The 9,152-nt window shown below is 36.0% G+C and overlaps 1 long non-coding RNA gene across 2 annotated transcripts in view; it reads left to right on the top strand.

Moving 5' to 3' along the window:
• Positions 1 to 9,152, top strand: part of LOC102016528 — a 36,974-nt gene that overhangs the window by 6,114 nt on the left and 21,708 nt on the right. For both annotated transcript variants that reach the window (XR_262239.1, XR_001235496.1), the window contains exon 2: positions 5,945 to 6,069. This is a non-coding gene — a long non-coding RNA (uncharacterized LOC102016528). The remainder of the gene's footprint in view (positions 1 to 5,944; positions 6,070 to 9,152) is intronic.

The raw sequence follows: 9,152 nt of genomic DNA, 5'->3' as shown, positions 1-9,152 counted from the left end.
GTGCACAACCTGACTCGGGTTGCACTGGTGTGGCAATCCCGGTCCATGATCTATGTCCCCAGGTAATTTAGGGTATAGGTATAATTCAGACACAAACTGCAGGATCTACAGTTTGTGAACCACCTGAATCTATGTCTCCAGTCAGATCAGGATACATACAGGATCCAGCTGCAGCCCAGATGGGTATCGGTTACAGACTTTCCCAGCCTTCGACTGGCTAGGGTGTCTAGGAAAAGGCAAAGCTCAGACTAGAACCGCTAGTGAGTGCCTTTTGGAGCATTCACTCACTCAGCACAGGGCGTGCAGGGTTGAGAGTCTGTTCGCCCTGCTCATAGCCAAAGAAGACCCTGGGGCTTCCAAGTGTAAACCGCCTCTCTGCCATGGGAGTAGGGAGGCCAGGGCTCTGTCTGTAATGGTGGTGGGGGTCCTGATGTGCACGCTCTGCCCTCAGGGAGTAGCTGGGAAATACCTGGCTCTTTCTGAGCATTTCAGCTGGGAACTGTGGCGGTGTGGGTGAGCACAGACTCCCTGGAACACTGTCTCTTTTGGCTCAGGGTGCACGGGGTTGAGAGTCTGTTCACCCTGCCCACCGCCAGAGAAGTTCCTGTGGCTTCTGAGTGAAAACCTCCTCTCTGTTGTGGGAGCAGAAAGGCCAGGACTCCGTCTGTAATGGCGGCAGGGTCCTGGTGCTGTTACTGGTTGATTTCTTAATGATAGCCATTCTTCCTGGGGTGAGATGAAATCTCAGTGTTGTTTTAATTTGCAACACTCGAATGACAAGTGATACTGAGCATTTTCTTGTATACTCATTTGCCATTTCTACTTCATCGGACTAGTGTCTGTTCATTTCAAATGCCTATCTCTGTATTTGGTCTTTAAATCTGCAGGGTACAATTTCTTTTGAGTTCTTTACATAGTCTAGATATTAGTCCTTTGTCTGAGGAACAGCTGGCAAAAATTATTTTTCACTCTGGGTTGTCTCTTCATGCTTGATGATTTCTTTTGCTATATAAAAGCTTTTTAATAGGATGAGACCCTAGTTGTTCATACTTTGTAATATTTCCTGTGTGACTGGCATTTTGTTCACAAAGTCTTTACCTACACCTATGTCTTCAAGAGTTCTTTCTAGCCTCTCCCACAACAGACTTAGTGCTTCTGTTTTAATATTTAGATCTGTGATCCATTTTTATTTCAGTTTAGTGCATGGTGAAAGACATGGGTCTAGTTTTAGTCTTTGGCATGTGCAAAGCCAGTTTTTCCAGCACCATTTATTAAAAAGGATGTCATTCTTCTCGTGAATGTGTTTGGTCGCTTTGTCAAAGATAAAGTGTCTCTGTGTGTTTGGAGTTGTTTCTGCATCTTCTATTCTGTTCCATTAATCCTTGGGTCAGTTTTTCTGCAGTACGGTGCTTTTTTTTTTAATTTTTTTTTTTTTATCACAGTAGTTCTGCATTATAATTTCAAGTCAGGGATTGTGAAACACCTTGCCTTGCCTTTGTTACCCGGAAATGTTTTTGCTATTCTAGGTCTGTTCTGGCTCCAAATGCATTTTAGGAATGTTTTCTCTAGTTCTGTGAAGTATGCAATAGTATTTTGATTGGGATTGCATTAAATCTGTACAACAATTTTGGGAGTATGCCCACTTTCAATATGTCAGTTGTTTATCCTCCTTAATCTACTTTTTCAGAGTATTTTAGTTTTCAATGCAAAGATCTTTTGCTTCTTTTGTTAGATTAACTCCTAAGTGTTTTTCAGAGGGATGCTATTGTGAAGGGTGTAGTTTCCCTAATTTCTATCTCAGTGAGTTTTTTATTTGTGTACAGGAGTGCTATTAATTTTTGAGTGTTAATCTTGCATGCAGGTATGTGACTAATTTGGGTAGTCTGTCTCCACTTAAGGAGTTATGGTAGAATTATTTAATGCTAATTACTAACAGAAAATACTAACACATAAAAAATGATCTGCTTACCTAGATAAATTGTCAATTATCAAATGACCAATGATCATACAATAGGCTTTTTTCATTCCCAAGAGAATAATGATTTCAGCAAAGTGTTGATGGAAGTATTTGATTGGCATTTGTCTACCCAAGAAGTAAGCCAGAGCTCTATCTTTTTCATAAAGAAATGGAGGGGGAGAGAGATAGAGACACAAAGATAAAGAGAGAGAGAAAGACAGAAAAAGATACAGAGGGACAGAGACAGATGGACAGAGAGAGAAAGGGAGACAGAACCAGAGATAGAGACAGAAGAAGGAAAGAAGGAAGGAGAAAGGAAGAAAGAAAGAAAGAAAGAAAGAAAGAAAGAAAGAAAGAAAGAAAGAAAGGAAGGAAGGAAGGAAGGAAGGAAGGAAGGAAGGAAGAAAGAAAGAAAGAAAGAAAGAAAGAAAGAAAGAAAGAAAGAAAGAAAGAAAGAAAGAGAAAGAAAGAAAGAAAGGAGAAAGAAAGAAAAAGAAAGAGAAAGGAGAAACAAAAAAGATTTTTTATTATATGTATATGAAATTTTCTTTGATCATCTGATGGGCACTTAGGCTGATTCTATAACTTGGCTGTTGTGAATAGTGCCTCAATAAAGTTATAGAGACATCTCTTTGACATGCTAACTTTGTTCCTTCAGTTATATGTGAGGACTGATGTTGCTTAATCATTTCATGATTCTATTTTCAGTTTTTTTACCTTCAGGTCTTCCATAGTGGCTCTACTAACATACCTTACCACTAGTGTTTTACAAGGTTTCCTCCCCCCCCCCCATAACCTTACCATCATTTGTTATTTTTGCTTTGCTGATAATAGTCCTTCTCACTGGAGTGAGATGGAATCTCAATGATGTTTTGATTAGCACTTCACAGATTGCTAAAGATGTTGGACACATTTAACCTCTCTATCATTGATGATCAGATCATTTGCCCAGATCATTTGCTTGTTTATTGATCACATTATTTTTTGTTGCAAAGATTTTGAGTTCCTTATATATTCTGGATAGTAATCCTCTGTCAAATGAACAGCTGACAAAGATTTACTCCAATTGAGCAGTCATCTCTTCAGGCTGCTGGTTATTTCTCAAAATTAGAAGTCAGAAAGTGTAATAATAAGCAGTTCAGGACAGGCAGGCTATCGCCCAGCAGTCTCCATTTCTTTCAGGATCCAGGGACGTGCCAGAAGGAAAATAATATTCTGCTTCTTGAAAATCATCTTTGATAAGTGTAACTTTTGAAAAAATTGATATGCCTCTTATAAAATTTGAATAATATAGCATAGATGCCTAATTTTAATTAGAAAAGTATGAAAACATTCTTTAATCAATAATGAATAATATTAGGAAGTCAATTCAAAGAAAATCAATTGTATAGGTCATCCCTGAATTTTATACTAGTTTTTCAAGATTCAATTTATTAATATTTAGAGTCACTCAAACTCTCTTCTGTGCTATGTACCTCCATTTCTTGTGATACTGTGTGTTTTTATTTTCCAACTTAAGCATTCAAATAAGTAGTCATTATGAATTAAAGACCTTAAACATGGATTATGCCATTTTACACATTTTATGAGCAAATGATTCTCTTAGCCTTGTTTAGAAATATCAATCTGTTGTTGTTCTCTTGTTCATTTTTTCTGATAGGTTTTATTTTATTACTACTGTGAAAAATAATAGGAAATGTATGAAAATGATCTTCTCCAAGTGTGAAATAATAGAGAATGGAATTAACAATTATCTACTGAATGTCAAATGTAGACACGAAGTTAAGATTGTCCTAAATAAACACGTATAAGGAAAATTTGCAAGAAGGAAAACAGAATTCTAGTTATGGGATAAAGGGGGAAGCACTTGGAGAATCAATTTAAGAATTTTAAATTTTGCTTGTCTTTTTGAGAGAGGGTCTCATTATGCACTTCCAGCTGGCCTCCAATTTGCAGCAATCCTCCTGCCGCAGCCTCTTGTATCTTGGTATTTCAGGTGTGCGCCATCATGCCCAGCAAGAATTTTAATTTTTGTTCAATTCCTGTGTCAGATGGCTATTGCAAGTTAGAGAAGAAATTCACTTTTTGTAAATTTAGTTGTAAATAATTGTGAATTAAAATAGTGAAATCCCAAAGTTTATATTTAAATAATTTGTTTTCTCATCTTTCCTGGCACATAGAAATATAGAAGTCTAACACCTTTTATATACTGATGAAATTATTTTGCCAATATATGATATTGGGCACTTAAAAGTAGTGGGGGATGCTTAGTGAGTATTATCAGAAATATCTTCATGTAATCCTCCTAGAAAAACTAACATTGTATCATTCGTCAAACTTTTTTAACAAATGATTCACCAGAGAGGGGAGAAAGGTTGGAAGAATACATAAAAATAGTTGACCAAACATTAAAGTTCTCAACCATAATACAGGCCAGGAATTTGTACAATAGACTCTGTCATAATAAAAATAATAACATGACTCTGTCATAATAAAAATCATAATATGCAGCAAAGATGGGTTGAATAAGTGCTAAGATATATGACAATTTCCTATATTTTTAATAAATATGTTCATTTATGCACTTGAATATATTCACAGTAGACTAGTTTATAAAATGGTTACAAACCACATATAAAATTACTTTGTAAAAATGTATATAAATTCATGTACATATATGTAAAAATAATTAGAAATAAATCATATACATATATGGTTATATATATTCACTCACACAAACAGAAAGGGGAGAGAAAAAGAGAGACAGAATGAGAGAGAAAAATATATTATCAGTTCATCACATTTTTAATGATTTTTTCTCTTTTATCCTACATCTACTTTTAAATTTTTTCTAAAAACCTTTCTAAGATATAAAAGTATCTTCTAAAACCTGTATTAATGTATTTAATAACAAAATAATTGAAGTAAATACATTTTACAAGTTATTTACTGTGTATTAGAAAATATATGGTTCAATTGGGGAGAAAATTAAGATTTAGAAACTCACTGTTGGAGTTTAGAAATAGAAAATAAAGAATTTTATTGCTAGCTGTTTCACAATAATCTTTAGTTTTGTTCAAGAGTTTATATGAATGACTACGGTTTGTTGAAGTATTAAATAAAAAAGTAATGACAAATTATTTGAGAAATATAAAAAATTAAAATTTTAGAAAAAATTAACCAAAAAATCTTTCAAAGAAAGAAGCTAGAAAATATTTATAGTAATGAATAGTCTACTTACATTCAAAAGTTACAAAAAAACTTTACTTAAGAAAAACATTGGTTACTCTAAATACTTTTCTTTTAATACTATCTGATGATATTAATTCCTTTACAGCCAAATATGGTTCCATATTACACATTTTGATCATGAGTATTTAGCTTCTCCCTTTATCACATTGTGAAAAATGCTGATGTAGGAAGAATTAACATGAACAGATCAACTTCTAAGATAATTGAATCAACGCCTTGCTGATGTTCATTTCATTTTGTCTTTAACACTATCGTTAATCTTTTTTTGATCGTTGAATCATTGAAATATTATCTGTTTTCAGTTTCAAAAGATTGTTGGTAAATGCTTTGCTACTAATACTGGTCACATTTCCTAGGTAATGACTGATCTATTGAGTGTCAAAGTAGTTTGCAAAAAATAAATATAAATACAGGAAATCATCGAAAAATATATTGCCATTTTCAAAATTTGTGAAATTTATGATTTGCTATGGGAAATAACAAAGAAGTGAAAGGTTTCCATAGCTGAAATGTGTTATTTGTCTCCTGTGTTATTTGTCAGGAGAAAAAGAAAAGAGCCACTATATCTTTCTTCACAATTTTAATAATTTTTTAATTTTATGCATCTCTGTGAGTAGAAGATTGGCAAAATACCTCAGTGATAGGGAATGGGGCTCTGATTAGTTAATCAACAGACTTCACAGAAGAGTTGTTTATTGTTCTCTGCTTTGTTTTTGTCTTTTACTAAATACTTAGGGATCCCAACTGTGTGTCAGGAGAGACTCTCGGTATAGGAAATGAACAACATAAACCGTGAGCGCGGCAGACGCACCTTCGCTTCAGCAGAGATTGTGCTCCCGCGGAACAAGGGCTGCACACAGGTAAATGAAGACGAGAACTGCAGAGGTCTCCATCTACACAGCGTGTTCTCACGGACATGGAAGCGGGGGGCGGGGGGATGAACCGTTTACTGCGCAGAACTCTGAGAGCAAGGGGTCGGCTATGTAAACGGCTTCCAAGGAAATGCTTAAGGTGCAGAGAATAGGCAGCGCAAGGACGACAGCTCTGAGCCGGCCTGGCCTTCGGTTGCTCTGTGGAAAGGAGCAGTTAATGTGTAATTGCTTGATCCATCTCACATGCTTATATTTGTTTATCTGAGCAACCAGCTTGAAGATATCAGTATGTAATACAGCCACCACTGTTAATTTCCTGTCACCTTGTCTGAAATTCGGTATTGCTTGTATTGTTTTTGTGTTGTTTTGTAAATGTACGTGTGTTTGTTAATAGGTTTCCGTTCTTCTGTCTTTAAAATTAAAAAAAAAAAAATTGGTAGAAAGCTTGTGTATCGAGAGAGCAAAATCAAAGTTAGGTTGATATATACCATGGAAGGGCCAGACTCAGGGCTTTTTGAAAATTATGGGATACATTTTGAAGATCTTTTTAATTTATGGGAGGGAAGCTCATTTTTCCAGGTATGTATGTATCTTTTCTTATTTAAAATATGTCTTATCAAATCTCTACAATCAATGAAGAGATAAAATTCTATCTTTAGATGTGTAATGTATCCCCAAAGGGATGGAAAGACACTGATAAAAATGGCTCCCCCAAGAAGGGAACCTGGATGATTAGGGAAAGGGTGGAGCTATGCTTCCCACTCATGTTACCATCTTGGAATTGTCAAGTTTGTGTCATGTACCTGGATTACATCTAAGAGAAATATTAGCAATTATTTGAAAAAAAAAATGTTAATTTTTTCTAAATTGTGTTTTATTATGGTCCAACTGATGCTTTATTCATTCCAAACATGCTCATTTTATTTTTCTGTTTTCCTATTAGTCTCCCTGGACATAAAGGAACATGTTACAGTAAGGCTTTCAGTACAATAAAGCAGATGTAATTCCTCCCTTTAAAAAGTCCAATCTTCTATTAGGGTTTCCTTCAAATGATGATGGTAATTTTATTACTTTAAAAACATTTGCTAATATGCTTGTGAACACAAGACACCGGTCATAATAGTAAAATCTACAAAATCACAAGTTCTTTAACTGTCACACCTCTAAAATGAGAGAGTAAAACTAGGTAATTTACAGGTCTGTATTTTTTTGTAATTCAGCTGTCTTTCATCAAGCTTAATGATTCCTGATATGAACCAATGCTGTGTTCTGTGGTATTAAGCCACACATTCTGCCCATTTTTTGTCCTCCATTTTCAGCATTGCCGTGTTTGGAGCCGGCAAACACTAACAGACATTGCACAACTGTGTCTCCCAGTCTCCAAGCCAACATGATGAAAACGGTGCAAGCTGTCAATTCTTGGTCTCCCACGTTCTCCTCATCTCGTTTCTTTTTCTCTCATTGTCTGGAAAGGAGAGAAAATAAAGACTAATTATAATGTGATGGAATTATGCAACTTTAATAATAAAAATATCCATACTTCAGATTGGCCTGTTCTAGAAATGGCAGAAACTAGAGTAACTCCCATAAAAGGCCTGGGCGGCAGCTGTATTTGGAGGCCAGAGTAGTGAAAAATGAAAATATTTATGCCCTGATAGATATTGTAGAGTTGACAAACGCATAGTGAACTACATATGATCTGATGGATGGTAGAAAACCTGCTTTGCTGTACCTGTCGTATTGTTTTATCTACTTATCTATTTGTTCTTGTTATAACAATTCCAATGAATCCTAATACAGGGTCCTTAGCTCAAAGAATATAACAATAGGGGAAAATGTGAGCAACTGATAAGAACTTAGATCAGTTACTGGTTTACCCGCAGTGTGACTCAGTGCTCCAGAAGAAGAGAATTAACTTGCTCGGCTTAAAGAAATCAAGAGAATGTTGAAAGTGAGAAGTGACATTTAGCTGGACCTTCCAGGATAAATAGCATTTTTGTAGATACAAAGGAAGATGAGGGCGTCCCTGGAACAGAAAGTAGAATGTGAAAATCCCCAAGTTGTGACAGGATGCATTTGTGTGTGGAAAACGCTGGGAAGCTCGCTGTGACTGACACTTCAGGCGTGTGAGAGAAGAATGGCGGGATGCTAAGTTGGGGGAGAATAGAAAGGAAAATGAATTTGGCCTTTTTTCCCCTCAGTAATGTGGACCTAAGAAGATCCACAAACAAGAGGGTGATTTGTTTCATAGGATGTTAACTCAGATAGTAATTGGAGAGAGAGACGAATTGGAGCTGAGAGATTAGTGGGAAAGAGACTAATTTTTATTTTGAGGAGAGCACCTGCTTTTTTTTGAGGGGGGGATACCGGGAATCGAACTCACGACCTCACACTTGCCGGGCAGGCACAGTGACATGTCAGGACTTGCCAGGCACCTGACAGGCAGGACTGAGCTATGTCCCCAGCCCCTAAAGAGTATCTGCTTTGAGTAAAAGAAAATTGACATTTTTCTGATTGGCTGGCTGTTAAGAAAACCAATCATAACAATCTTTCTTGCTTAGTTTACATTTGCACCTTAAAAATACTAGTGAACATGTAGGAAATAAAATTATCATTAACAGAAACAATTCAATGAATGAACACCCAATTCTGTATGTGCTAACATGTGTAGCCTGAGGCAGAAATGTGCATTTGTGGATGTGTGTACACACACACAGAAGGGTGGGTAACTGTGCTTGGGTTTCGCATGCATCCTTACAGATTAATATGGTTAATAAGTTCATTTCTAGAAAAATTTACATACATTCTGATCTATGTGTGGGTAGAAGGCAGGACCAACCCAATAATTGATCTGTTGTCAGATAAGCACTCCAGGGAAAGACCAATTACACTAAGACCAAATTATACTTGTCAATTACACAGGTGAATCAATCCAACTCAACATGTCAAAGCATAAGAAATGTTTTAGAAAAGACAGGCAACATACTAAATTTCCCTACCCATTACCTAGAAGTAAGTACTACTCGGAAGAGTAAAATGTCATTCTGTCAATATTTGTGAGCTTATGAAGG

The sequence above is a fragment of the Chinchilla lanigera genome, unplaced genomic scaffold, assembly GCF_000276665.1.
Source record: "Chinchilla lanigera isolate Chin_1 unplaced genomic scaffold, ChiLan1.0 scaffold00043, whole genome shotgun sequence".
Lineage (NCBI taxonomy): Eukaryota > Metazoa > Chordata > Mammalia > Rodentia > Chinchillidae > Chinchilla > Chinchilla lanigera.
This window is presented reverse-complemented; position numbering and strand designations above follow the sequence as displayed.